The sequence below is a fragment of the Fundulus heteroclitus genome, chromosome 16, assembly GCF_011125445.2.
Source record: "Fundulus heteroclitus isolate FHET01 chromosome 16, MU-UCD_Fhet_4.1, whole genome shotgun sequence".
NCBI classification, from domain to species: Eukaryota; Metazoa; Chordata; class Actinopteri; order Cyprinodontiformes; family Fundulidae; genus Fundulus; species Fundulus heteroclitus.
In genome coordinates, this window is record NC_046376.1 from 18,331,870 (window position 1) to 18,345,402 (window position 13,533).

Genomic DNA, 13,533 nt, shown 5'->3' on the forward strand with positions numbered 1-13,533 from the left:
ATTCACTATAGTCTCATACAGCTGATGCATGTCGAGCATGAAGCAAGAGCCGAGTGTCTGCCTCCTCATGCTCACAACAGAGCTCATCACTTATGGAGCGATATTTGTGGCTTCTGATTGAGCGAGCAGGAACCAATCAGAGAGCGCAGTGAGACAACACGCGTGCGCTCAAAACCGGTCTGGTGCGCGCTCAACTCTGAAAAACTCTTCTCAACCCACTGTCCTCGCGCTCAGTTCCATCTCTGCTCGTGCGCTCAACCTGCGCATTCCACGTTCAACACCAGCTGTGCGCTCGCTCGACTGTTTCTCCGCTCGCTCAACTCTGTCTCTGCGCTCGCGACTTCAAAAACTGTCCTCCTCACCAGCCAATCACAGACAAGTTTCTTTCCATCCAATCACTGCAAAAACGGATCTAAAAATAGGTAAAATATTCTTAAAATTTGTGTTTTTGTCCTAGATTTGAGCAGGTAAATAAGATTATCTGCCAATGGAATGAGTATTTTGACCCCTAAAATAAGATAATTAGATATGCATCACTTGAAATAAGATGATGGAGATGAATTGTTCCTATTTTAAGTGCAAAAATCTTATTCTATTGGCAGATGATTTTATTTACTTGCTCAAATCAAGGAAAAATACGCAAATTTTAAGAACATTTTACTTATTTTTAGTTCCGTTTTTGCAGTGATCAGAGTATGGCTTCAAACACTGCATTCAGATGGATTAAATCAAAATGCTGCAGCTTTTGGCAGAAATTACTAAACGTGATGGTGGTATTGAAGGAAAAAAAGAAAAATAAACAGTTTAATATTTTTACCTAACATATTTAGTCTAAAATATTTCCTTGAGCTACTAAGTGAGGTGTGGAAATATTGTTGTCTCTTTTTTAAAGATTTTTTTTCAGGTTCTGGGGGGTAATGTAAAATATTCTTTTGGTTTATGTTAAAGAAATTCCTACACTACATCCAGAATCAACATTTCATTACTCTACTGTAGGATTTTAATATAGACCCAAGGAAAGTCCTGAACTGAATGAGAAAGAGATCTATAGGATGAGATAAAGGTGAAGACGAGGAAACCATCAAAACTCGAATCAATTTGTCTTTGCAAATCATGAATTGTTAAATATTTTTCTTGGTACTCATATTTCTGCAGTTCCGGCTGGTTATATTGTGTTTTATAGTTATTATTATTATTATTATTATTTTTTTTTTTTTTAATTTTTTTTTATCTTTTTTTTTTTATTGTTGAGTGTTTAGCCAAGTCATTTTATTAGATGTTATCTCTTATCTGATGTATCTCTTATCTAAAGTGCTTTTCAAATAATGATGACAATGATGATGATTATGATCAGAAGAAATTTTTGCATCTCTTCCCCGAAGCTGGAAAGAAAAGAGACAAAATAATTTTTCACACCTCACTTAGTAACTCTTAGTAACTCAAATATTTTAGTCTAAATATTTTAGGCAAAAATATTAAACTGTTTATTTATTTTTATTTTTTACCTTCAATCCCACCATTATGTTTAGTAGTTTCTGCCAAAAGCTGCAGCATTTTGATTTAATCCATCTGATTGCAGTATTTGTGCTCGCGCGTGGAATGAGCAGGTCGAGCACGCGAGCACAGATGGAACTGAGCGTGAAGACGGTGGATTGAGAAGAGTTTTTCAGAGTTGAACTCGCGCCAGACCGGTTTTGAGCGCGCATGTGTTGTCTCACTGCACGCTCGGATTGGTTCGAATCAGAAGGCAAAAATATCGCTACATAATCACTGACACTGATATGTGAAGAACCTGCTGTTACTCTTATGAGGTGACACATTGATCCATGTGTCAAATAGACATCTATTGTTTTTTTCACACTTTTGAAGTCTCCCTCTGCCTAACATGAGTACAGAAATTCTTCCCCACTAGTCCTTTGCTGCTTACTATGGATCTGAATCTTTTAAGAACCATCAGATGCTCTTCTCATTCTCTCAGTGTTTTTTGTACTGATGGCCGGATAACGGTCTGTAACATAATCCACTCTGCTGCAGCCCGACTTCTGTGCTTGTTGGATGACCTGGGTTAGTATCAGATCACCAAGCTCCCCAAAGGTTGCTGGGATATTTTGCAAACTCTGGATGAGTGCCATACCATCGATTATGACATGTTTACCAATGTTGACATTCGTAGAACTTCCTGGTTACTTATCAGTCTCTGTTTAACAACGGTTCTGCAAAACTCTTTGTAACCTTCAGACAATCTTCCATCTGGTGTCTGACTGGAATTAAAAAGTGAAATGAAATATGAGTAAATAGAGAGGCACAACAAAAACTCACATACGGCTGGCTATGTTATGTGCCAGTTATTTATCATCAGGGTAGGTCTACATCAAACGTAACAAATCCTAATTTCAAAACTTGTCAGTAACAATGAGAGAAATTTCATAATATACCTTTCTGATTTAGATCTTGTCAAGAATTTGGTGTATGATCCATAGCAGGTTCTGTGATAGGAGACCTCAAGAGCTACACAGTCCTTATCTCTTATGTGTACAAACACACTCTCATCCTTCTTTGCTTCTGCTGCTTTTCGCAACAATCCTAGAAATATAAAATATTTATTATACGACACGTCAATATAAACAGCATCATGGTACATATTTACAAAAAATCTATACCGTGGGGCATCATTCCAAGAAAATTGCATTTATCAACATAGCTGAGCCAAACAAACATAAACATTATGATGACATTATTAAACCTTTTTCCTATAGGCCTAAATATGTTTCTATCCGCATGGCTAAAGATATAGACAAGTCATACATCCACTTAATTTAAGGAAAAATTTAACAATAGATTACAGAGAAAGTATTAACTTACCACCATCAACAGTCTCTGCCTTGACAAGTTTCACCCTCTGGCGAGAATTACTGACAGTCTCAAACTTCTCTCTTATTTTGCATATAATGCAGACAGCTGGCAGCACATGTTTTCTTGGCTGGCTATGACCAGCTTTTGGATTATCTTGTTGAGGAGGGGCAAATCCGATGGCGATGTCTTCTCTTGATCTCAGTCGTTTTTGGTGATTGGATATAGAGCAACTTATTAATGTCCTGTTCATCAGATCCGGGCTCGTGCTTTCGTTTCTGGGCAGCATTTATTCGCTTCCTGTCGGTAAATCGGCGATAACAGGTCGGGTGGTAGCCAATGTGGCTTGGTATATCATCAAATTCGAAGGAGAGGAGGGGAAGCGCGTTATTGGCAATCGTCCGTTCATCGCCGGCTAAATCAGCCCAAACACGGCAAAAACTACGAAACGTTTCCCACCTCGTTTGAGTAAATGGTTCTGTGTGTTCTCCGTCATTCCCGGCAACATGCAAAAGGCATTCACATTCCATATTTACAATGTTTCCGCTGGATTTTCTTCCTATCCCGAATAAACACATTTGTTTACTATGAGCGCCGCCATGTTGTTTGATGACGTCACGACCTACTTAGGTCACCTGATTGGTTAAGCAGCGGCCGGTCGCGACCTAAATATTACGACATTTTCTCGTCTTAAACTGGCTGTAACTTGCCTTGTGCGCGATTTTGTGTGGAGAACTTTTTATTCTAGGTATTTGAATATATGATCTATCATTTAAGACAATAATAGAGTAGTTCCACGAATACAGGAACGAAAGTGAACGCTACAGTTTTCAGCTACCGGCCTAAACAGCCAGCTCTTAAACTCCAAAGTGGTTGATTAGCTGTTTGCGTTCATGTGTGTGAAAGAGGTGGGAGTGAGAACAGTCAGGATGCAGTCTGAGAGGTGAAGGACTCCCCTGTTGTATGTGAGGCTCTGGAGGATTCATCTCCCCTTCCTCCTCCTTCTCCTCCTCCTCCCCCTTCTTACACTCACCCCTTCCTCTGTGAGCTCCACAATGCTGGGAAGAAATGTGTCATTAACAGGGGGGGGAGAGACCAAAATAATGTTTATGGGCTCAAGCAGCACTGAAATCATTTTCCATATCAGTGCAACTGCATGGGCCCTGTGGGGGAGTAAATCTGATTTTCTACTCCCCGTGCCAATGGGAAACATCATGGGAAAGAAAACAGATTGGATTGTTAGAGCGATGGCCTGACACAGCTGTGGGCGGCTCTGTTTCTGTGTGCGCGCACACGTCTGTGTTTGCTCATAAGTTTACGCGTGCACGCTGCAAGAGAGGAAGGATTTAAAAAAAAAAAACGAGTGATGAGATGTGAGTGAGAGAAAGCTAAATATAGCGGGGGGGATAAACATGCACATGTGGATAAACATTTGTAATCGATCACCTTTTGATCCCGTGGAAATAAAGCGTTGGCCCTTAAATAAATAAGCACGCATAACAAAGGGTCAGTTAACGAGCAAACTTGTTATTCTTCAACAAACGCTTAACGCGAAGAGAGAAAAACTATTGTGTTAGTGGAATGCCAATGGATAAATGGAAAATCACCTTGCAGTGAAAAAAAATCAACCACAATGGTTGATGCCCTTCATATTACATCTTGAACATTTAAGCCATCTGAAGAAGTAGGGCTGGACGATATAGGAAAAAAGGCATATTGATAAAATAGAAATCATATTGATCGATATCGATAATTATCAACAAATTCAAAACATGTATTTTAAGTGCAGCCCTGGCTATTTTTTTTTTTTTGCTGTTGGTTAATGTCTTATTTTTAAATAAAGAACACTGAATTCAAACCCCACACTTTATTCAACCAGCTTTTTACCAAAACTGCAAGTTTTTAAAAAAGAAAAAAAGAACGCGGGCTCTCTGAACTCTTTGAAGGGGGCGGAGCTTGGTTCCAAGGTCTGCGTTGTGATTGGCTGGGAGGATGTAATGACTGTAATAATAACCTAAATGGCTAGAATGCAAAAGGAAGGAAAACTGTTATTGTATTAAACTTTTTATTGACCCTTTTTTTTTTCTATCATCGATATACGTCTATCAATCGATATATATTGTTATTGAATTATCGTCCAGCCCTATGAAGAAGGCGCGGCGTACCAACTGTGTTGTTGTGACATTATTTGTATTGTGTGTGTTGTTAAATCTGTGTTGTGGGAAAAGGGAACATAGACGACTGCCCTGGTGATGTTACAGGACGGGAATGATCTTGGAGCCTTGGTTGTCGAAGCCTTGACTTGCCGCCCTTTCAAATCCGTCCTCCAACCGTTGGTGTCCTGTTCTGAAATTCACTGCTTCTCAGATTTGTGCCGGTGACTCAGCAACTATGTGCAATTACACGCGACTTACAGCCAGCACACCTAAGTGAGATCAAAAGTGTTTCTTAGCCCCACTGTTAAACTATATATGTGCTATTAACCCTCGCTACTTTACATTAATTTTCTCTGTGGTCCTTAAACTTTATTTCTAATCTGTGCGCCTTATATACAAGCTCCCCCTCTTCGGTCAGCTCTTACCGTGATAGTCAGAAAAATCCTTGGATCTTAAAGAAGACTCTTTCTGACCTGCTCCTCTGTGACGCTACAAATGTGCTGTATGCCTTCTTTATTTACTGTACCCCATAAAACGTCTCTTCAGCTGGAATAGTTGGCCACTCCCTGCCCGCTCCCCATCAATATTAGTGGCGGTGAACCTTTTGAACGGCAATAAAACCCTCTGACAAATTGCTGTATGAATGATAATTGTTGGAACACTGAGCTCAAGTAGACACTTAAAAGGGTTGTGACAATTTCTTCCACATGGGTCCCTACCTCTTGAACTTTTCCACATTTTGTAATGTTACAACCGCCAAATCCTCGTTCTGGTTCCCCCCTCTTTAAAACAAATGAAGCAATATATAGTGCTGTTACATCCATCCATTGGAAATGCAAATAATCTAATACTGCAAATCACCCCGAATAAGCCAAAACCCACCATGACACATGGTGCTAGCATCATGCTGTGGGGATGCTTCTCTTCTCCAGGGAGAGGCAAATGTTATGGAAGGTTCCCATGGGACACGGCTCACTCCATCATCCACGGAGCATTTACAGGAGAACTATGGTAACTCTGGATGACCCATCGCTCAGGTGGGAGAATCTTGATGACAAGACAACTATTAGTTCCGAATCAGGCCTTTTCATAGAACATGAAAGTCATTGTATCTGAAAAGACGTTTGCCACAAGCCATCCTGGAGACTCCACTAATGGTAGGGGCTACATCATGGTGTGGGTATGCTTTTCTTCAGCGTGGGCATGGCGGCTGTTTAGAGTTGATAGGAAGATGTTTGGAGATAAATGCAAAGCAATCCTGTCAGAAAATCCGCCGCAAAACACTTCAGAATAGGGCAGAGGATTAACTTAGCATAACACAAACATGCAGCGTACAGTCAGAACCAAGATGAAATGGTTTAAATCAGGAGTCTCAAACTGCAGTCCTTGAGCAGAACTCTTTAGAGCTTGGTTACATGGTATCATTTGCTTCAGGTGTCTTTCACCAAGAATGCATCTAAAAGATGAAGGGCAACAGCTCTTGAGGACATTTAGACCCCTGGTTTGGATCAAATGTTAGAATAGCTGAGTCAAAGTCCAGATTTAAATTTGAGAGGCTGTCGCAAAATGCCGGTAGGCTAAATCTCCAAAAAGATTGGAGATTTAGCTTGCAGCAAAATAGGGTTCTGTAAAGTATTGGCTTAGAGGTTGTGAATAAAAATGGAGGTCATACTCTTCAGATTTTTACTCGTAAAAAATATTTCAATCCCATTTAACTTTTCTCTCAACTTCCCAATTATATGCTTCATTGTGTTGGTCTATCACATAAAATCCCAATAACAAATGTGTTGAAGTTTGCGATTTTACCATCACTGAATGTGAAATAGGTTAAATGGGTATCCCTATTATTTTTAAATAACCTTTAAGCAGGTGTACACAGTTGAGGAGATCCTTTTTGGACTTCTGCGCAGTCAAAGAGTATAAGAAATTATTTGATGGGGCAAAATTTGGAGAAATGCTTTGATATTCCTCTGCAATAAGTCTAAATACAAGCTCTGAAGCATTTCTTTGTGTGTCACTGTGTGTTGTGGTTAGGGTCTGAGCTCACTCAATTGAAAAATTCCTGCCAAATTAGAGCGGGCCAGTTCACTTATTTAGTTTAAGAACTTCTAATTTCAGTCACGTTATCTCGCATGTTGTCGAAAACCCTTGGTCGAAGTTTTGAGTTGAATCATTTGACCCCTCCAGGTAAACTGTAATCGTGCCGTACCTCCGCAGAACAGTTTCCAGCCTACCTCAGCTGTCGTCATCCTGTCATCGTTCTGATAGCGAACGAGCGGCTGACCACCAGCCCCACTTCGCAAACACAGGCTGTCAGCTTCAGAATGACGGACGCCATATGGACTCACCATCGCGCACACGGATGCTCGCATATGCTCAGCAGCTTCCGCATGCTCGTTCGCACTGAAACTTTCTCACAGTTGCTCTCACACTTAACTGCTCTAAACTCTCCACTCTTACCCCCCCCCCCCCACACACACACACACACACACCCGCCCCGCTAGGCCCCCACTGGATGTTGCCCTGTATCACAAGTGTCCTTCTCTCTCTCTTCCTAAATGCATCTATCCACCCATCCTTCCGATGGCTTCTCGCTTTCCAATTCTCCCACCCCCGCGCTGACCACATCCACTAAGCTCACTCCACAGGCACGCAGTACGGAGAGTGTTCGGAGGCGTGCTCTGCTGGCACTTTCCCCCACCCCTGCACTGGGCACAGCTCCAGTGCTGGACTGCCTGATTGCTCTCTTCTTCTCACTCTCTCTTCAGTATACTTCTTGATCAGGCCAGCCTCCCACTAGATAGATGTTACCATCAACCCCCTCTTGAACAAAAAGAGGGGGGCGAAAAAAAAACAACCTTTCGCAACAATTGTTTCTAAGGAGGAATTTGGCTACCAGTTGGACAAATGCTTTCAATATGGCTTTGGCTGTTTGAAGGAAATCCCCCCACTTTAGTAGCCATTTCAAATTCCTACTGTGTTTTATTGTGAGGAAGTAGGGTTAGTCAGCGGCCCTTTGGAATAGCATATGCAGTCTGTCTGGAACTGCTCTTGTGTACAGCCCCTCAGTCCCGTCTAGTTTCTCTAGGTTAAAGAACCCTGTGATGTATTTTAGGAGTTAGCGCTAGTGTGGAAAGTCTTTCTTGCTTTTTCGTGGACTTCTAAATTCCTGGACAGAGCTTGGAATTTGCCCAGTATGAAAGTCTGATGGGGGAGAAAAAAACTGAAGTGGAGGTGAAACCTTTGTACTAACAGGCATCCTGCTCAGTATGTTTTTACTTGGTAAGTCAGTATTCATTTCATTTGCTTTCAGAGTGAGTTTGTACTAAGAGTTGTCCCAGGAATACATGACACAGTTAGCTGACCCACCAGTGGTTTTATATATTTTGTCGATGTAATTATTTTTCACGCATACAGTAGCTTTCAAACGTGTACTCACCCCTGAAGCCAAAAGTTCTAGTTACAAAGGATCATGAGGATCTTATTATACAAAAGTATCAGTCAGGGAAACCATGACTTCGTCAAGTCAAAGTTTTAGACTGGCTTTGGCAGAGTCCGGGGACAACGTTCAGCAGAAAATCTGCTTAGTCAGTCGAGGAAGGCTGTGAACAAGAGTTCCTTCACGGATTTGGAAATATAGAACAATACTTAACATCTGCCGAAGAAAAATTTATGCTGAAATTGAAGTGCTTCAAGAAAGTCTTAGGTTAAGGGTATACACACCATTGTTATTTTATTCTTTTCATTGTGAAATTTAAAAATATTTATATTGGTGTGTTTTTTTTTTACTGACATTTCAAAAAGGTTGAGTAGGCTACACTTGTGAGACCTTATGATCACACAGGTAGAGAATGTTAGCTGCCATTGTTAGGAACTCAACTTTCCTACTACAATGACTGCCTACTTCCCAAACTCAAGCATCTTGTGTGTCATGACTGTTTCAAAGAAGCGTGGTCTCATGAGGTGTGTGTCTGTTCTCGTGCAATTCGGCTTCTTCTGGCCCATTTTCTCTCGCCGCTCCCTGGTCACCGAGCTGTGGAGAACAGGTTGATGCAGTCACACCTGCAATTTTCTCTTTGTCTCCCCGCTCTCGTCGCCGTCACTCTCACCTCTCATTGTCTGTCGAGTGTCCTTGTCTAGACGACACTTCCATCCGTCCCTTTAGGCAGCTGTCTGAAAACAAGACAGAGAGCCAAAGACTTCCTGGGGCTCATTTATCAAGATTGGAGAAGGAAATATGATGCACTGGGAAATATTCATGGGCGGAGTGTGAATGACTGCATTTGCTAAGCGGAAACTGTTGGTGTGACTCCAAGCATTCAAAAGGACAACATGCAATGGGCGGGTGCTTGTTGTCTTCCACGCTAGTTTTATATCCCAGATCCCTTCTTGGCCCATGTTCACATCCTATTATTGTAAAACGTCTTCTTAGGACATCAAACAACAGCTCACCCTTGAGTTATAGTAATCAGCTAACAGAGTAGATTAGTTACCTGAAGAGTACAAAGAGGTGGTGCCTCCTTCCCAGCAGTGAAACAATTGCAACCAGATAACATTTCTTGGTGAGGTGTGTCTTAATGTGTGTGTGTGTGTGTGTGTGTGTGTGTGTGTGTGTGTGTGTGTGTGTGTGTGTGTGTGTGTGTGTGAATACGAGCACAGCTTCTCATGGGCTCCAAGGTGGGCTGTAATGGCTGTTGTTGCCGAGCAGCACGCTGACCAAGTGCGTCTGCCCACCGTTTGTTGTAAAGCCTACACGCCTTGAGCGCCGTTTCTCGTTGGTTCCCATGACAACTGGGCCTCCGTGCGCTCAGCTCCGCCTCCCAGCCTGCTGCTCGCTCCCTTCCATCCTCGAGGGCCTCTGCCTGGGCCCACGTTACCTCACGCGCACTCTTGTGTAGTTTTCCTCCTCCGTCATCCTACGCGCCTGCGATGAAAACCGGTTAGCACCTGCAGTTCAAGAGGGGTCGTGGTATCGGTTGATTGTTTCTTAGCGTGCGCATTTTGACCTTTGCAGAACATGTCAGTGAGTGCAAGTGTTTTAGGTATAAAGTCAACTTTGGATTCCCTGTTCCTGGCGTTTCCCCCTTGCTTTAACGCCGTACTAGGATTAATCTCTGTCGTGGTGAGAGACCGGCGCCAATTAGGAACCACACCTTTTTATTGTTAAGAACCTATACAAATAACTTGTGCTGTGAGTAGTAGTGATAGATTTTTCTGTAATCTGGGTGAATTCAGTGCTTGCACTAACTTTGCTTTGTCCATTTTGCGTCACCTAGGCTGGTATCCAAAATTGAACTCCCCCAGAACGAGCACATCAGGAACAGATTTGCTTTTTCACCGGCACCTCCAGTTCAACAGGGCTTAATGGGTTGAACATGGTGTGAGAAGACATGGTTTCCATTAATAAAATAAAATAAAATAAAATGGCAAACTAATGAATAGGGTCGTTTACTTCTGAGTCAGCAAGCCAGTAACGTGAGGTAAAGATCAGTACATTATGAAGCCACATTTTCTTCGGCAGCTGATATTGGAGACATTATCCGCTCTGGAATGGACCGCTGAAGGTCTGATCTAATTGTTGTGGGAAGGGAAGTATTATATTTCCAGCCCCACTGTAAAATTTTAAATTAGCCCTAAATCTAGCTTACACTTTAAAAAACTCCTTAAGTGACACCAAGACATCCTCTTTTCTTGTTTCTTCATTCTCCTTTACTTGTCTCTCTGGCAGAAACTCTCCTCTCTTAGATTGTTAAGAGAGGCTTCGTGGGCTCTCTCTCTCTCTATCTCTCTCTCTCTCTCTCTCTCAGAGGGAAGGCTGTTAATAATGCAGGAGGATTAGCTGATTTATGTGAGCTGTAGGCAAAGGAAAGCTGGGGTTCCTGGGGGCAACAGGCGGAGGGGGACGAGTGTGTGTAGTGTGAAAGGCGGTGGCACACAGGAGTCCAAGGTGCTTGGATGATGGAAGCTGGATGTGTGCCTGGTGAGCACGCTGGCCATAATCCGTCCCATTGCCCACCCCCGCGGCCGCCCATGACCCTCTTTGCCCTGGAGTTCAGAGCGCTGTGCCAGGAGTGGTCCATGGGGACAGGGTATAGGAGCTGGCAGCAGGGAGAGAGCCAGAGAAAAAAAAAAAAAAAAATTACTTTTTTGGTGCCTTACAATGCTTCCCGTCAACACACACACACAATGCTCCTTACATTTGGATAATTCTCTTCTTCATCTCTATATCTTAGATAAAACAGTTGGAGGAATGGCGCGGTTCTATTGTTTTATTGCGTTTAACTTTATGGCAGCTAAATTGAGCGTCTTTTACATTTTTCTTAAATGATCTACATAATAGCACTGTCATATATGCAGTGCCATGTAAGGGTACTCACACACTTTGTACTTTTTAATTTTAACCATTTTGCAATGTTGTAGGCAAAAAAAGCTTGAATTGTGTCTTATTGGAGTTTTAGTCTTGTCGGCTATTGCTTTATTAGTTTTCCACATCTGGACATTAGAAGCTCTTTTCCATTCTTCAGCTTCAACTCGCTCAGATTGAATGGAGAGCAGTGGTGAACATGTCTTTTCAAGTCCTTGGCCTTAATTTTTGTTAGGTATGGGCTTTAGCTGGACCATTCTAACTCATGAATATGATTTGATCTGAACCATTATATTGGCGTTGCTTCCTGTAGCTCTACGCTTCCCCAGGAGTGAATGCTGCTTGTCGGGACTTTGATGCAATCAACTGGTTTCCTTATATAGGACATTTTTGACCAATCTGTATAATCTGACCCAATCTGTATAATATGATTGAACTTGACTTTGTAAAGTGCCTTGAGATGACATGTTTCATGATTTGGCGCTATATAAATTGAATTGAATTGAATATTGTAGCTATGGCTGTATGTTCAGGGATGTTGTCCTGCTGGAAGGTAAACCTCTTTCTCAGTTCAGGGTGGTTTGCAGTCTTCGTTATCCCCCAGCAAATAAAGTTTCAAATGTGAGCAAAAGAGTCCAGTTTCGGTCCAACCAGAGCACTTGTTTGCTCTGTCCTCTACATCAGGGCTTCCAAACTTTCAGTCTGAGACCCCCAACATAATACTGCCAGAGACTGGTGACCCCCTTTTAGCTGGCGGATTTTTTTTTTTTTTTTTTTTTTGGGGGGGGGGGGGGGGATTATGAGAATGAAATCATAATATTATAAGAATAAAATAGTAAAATTTCGAGAATGAAGCAGTTAATTCCCCTGTGTTAAAATGAGGAATGTGGAGTATCTTGTAAAGTTATACTTTGGTGTTGGTTTGTGCAAATAAGAAAATACTAAATCTTTTTAGCACGTCAGCATCAAATCATCTCACGACTCCCAAAGAGGTGTCTCGTGGCCCCCAGGGAGGTCCTGTCCCCCTCTTTGGGAACCCCTGCTCTACATTGCTGGTGACTTCCAGCAAGACTTCTGTGAATTTCTGCAGCTGCTCCAGAGTTACCATAGGCCTCTTGGCTGCTTCTTTGACTGATGCTCTCCTTCTTAGCTTTTTAGTCTACATGGGCACTGGGCAGCCTTTATGTTCGTATGTTTGGAGTTTTACCATCATCTTACTATTTTAAAATAATAGACAAAATAGTTTTCCATTAGATACTCAAAACGGGATGTTTTATAACCTAACCCTTCTTCAAAGCTTTCTACAATTTCTGCCCTGGCCTGTTTGCTTTGTTTCTTGGTCTTCATGATGATGTTTATTCACTAATGTTCTCCAACAAATGTCGGTAAGAGGTCATCACAGCATTAATATTAAATTACACACAGTTGGACTCTGTCAATGGAGAATTTTGAACTGGCTTCAGTGGGATTTATTTTGTGGCATCAGAATAATGGGGGCTCAGTACCAAAGTTGTGAAAAGTTTGAAAACCATGAATCTTTCCCCTTCGACATTACACACTTCATTGTGTTGGGTTTTTAGTTGTAACCTGACAATCTGTAGCAGAAGTTTAGAGGATAAGAGTACTTTGCACAACACTTTCATCTGTATCTCCTAACCAACTATGCAAGATTACGTTTTATGGATATTTATTTTGAAAGTCGAACTCAAGGTATTTGGATACCCCGGTAAATTTTCACCTGTCATCTGCTTCGATGAGAAATATGACATAGGCTTATTGAAGTGTGTATCTGGATTAGTAGGGGTGTGTGTGTGTGTGACCTCCTCTGTTGGGCATTCTGATTTGACCTTTAAGCCATGATGACCTCTTTGCTGTAGGTGTGTGAAAGCAGAATGGTGGTTTCAAGCGTTCTGCTAGCCTTGAGGAGGTGCTTATCAGATTAAAACGTCCAGACATTTGTTCTTACGGTAACTGGAAGGGACGGGCTCGGGTTTGGATCAATTAATGATCACATCTCTCCGCATACCTTGTAACACCAACCCTCCCAAGACAAAGAAAGTTATTGTTCACAGCGTTTCTCAACCATGTATATGTAAAGCTTTGCATGTATGATACGCTTATAAGCATGTGTGCAAGTGAGCTCTCATACTGGCAACTTCATAC

The 13,533-nt window shown here is 41.9% G+C and overlaps 1 protein-coding gene and 1 long non-coding RNA gene across 6 annotated transcripts in view; one reads left to right on the forward strand and one right to left on the reverse strand.

The window, feature by feature from the left end:
- The window catches only part of LOC105936188 (BAH and coiled-coil domain-containing protein 1), a 96,379-nt gene that overhangs the window by 34,188 nt on the left and 48,658 nt on the right, over window positions 1-13,533 (forward strand). The window lies entirely within an intron of this gene.
- On the reverse strand, window positions 1,223-3,615 carry LOC118566301. Its single transcript, XR_004932943.1, has 3 exons — window positions 2,863-3,615; window positions 2,436-2,583; window positions 1,223-2,261 (listed from the first exon to the last, which is right to left on the reverse strand). It is a non-coding gene; the product is annotated as an uncharacterized LOC118566301 (long non-coding RNA).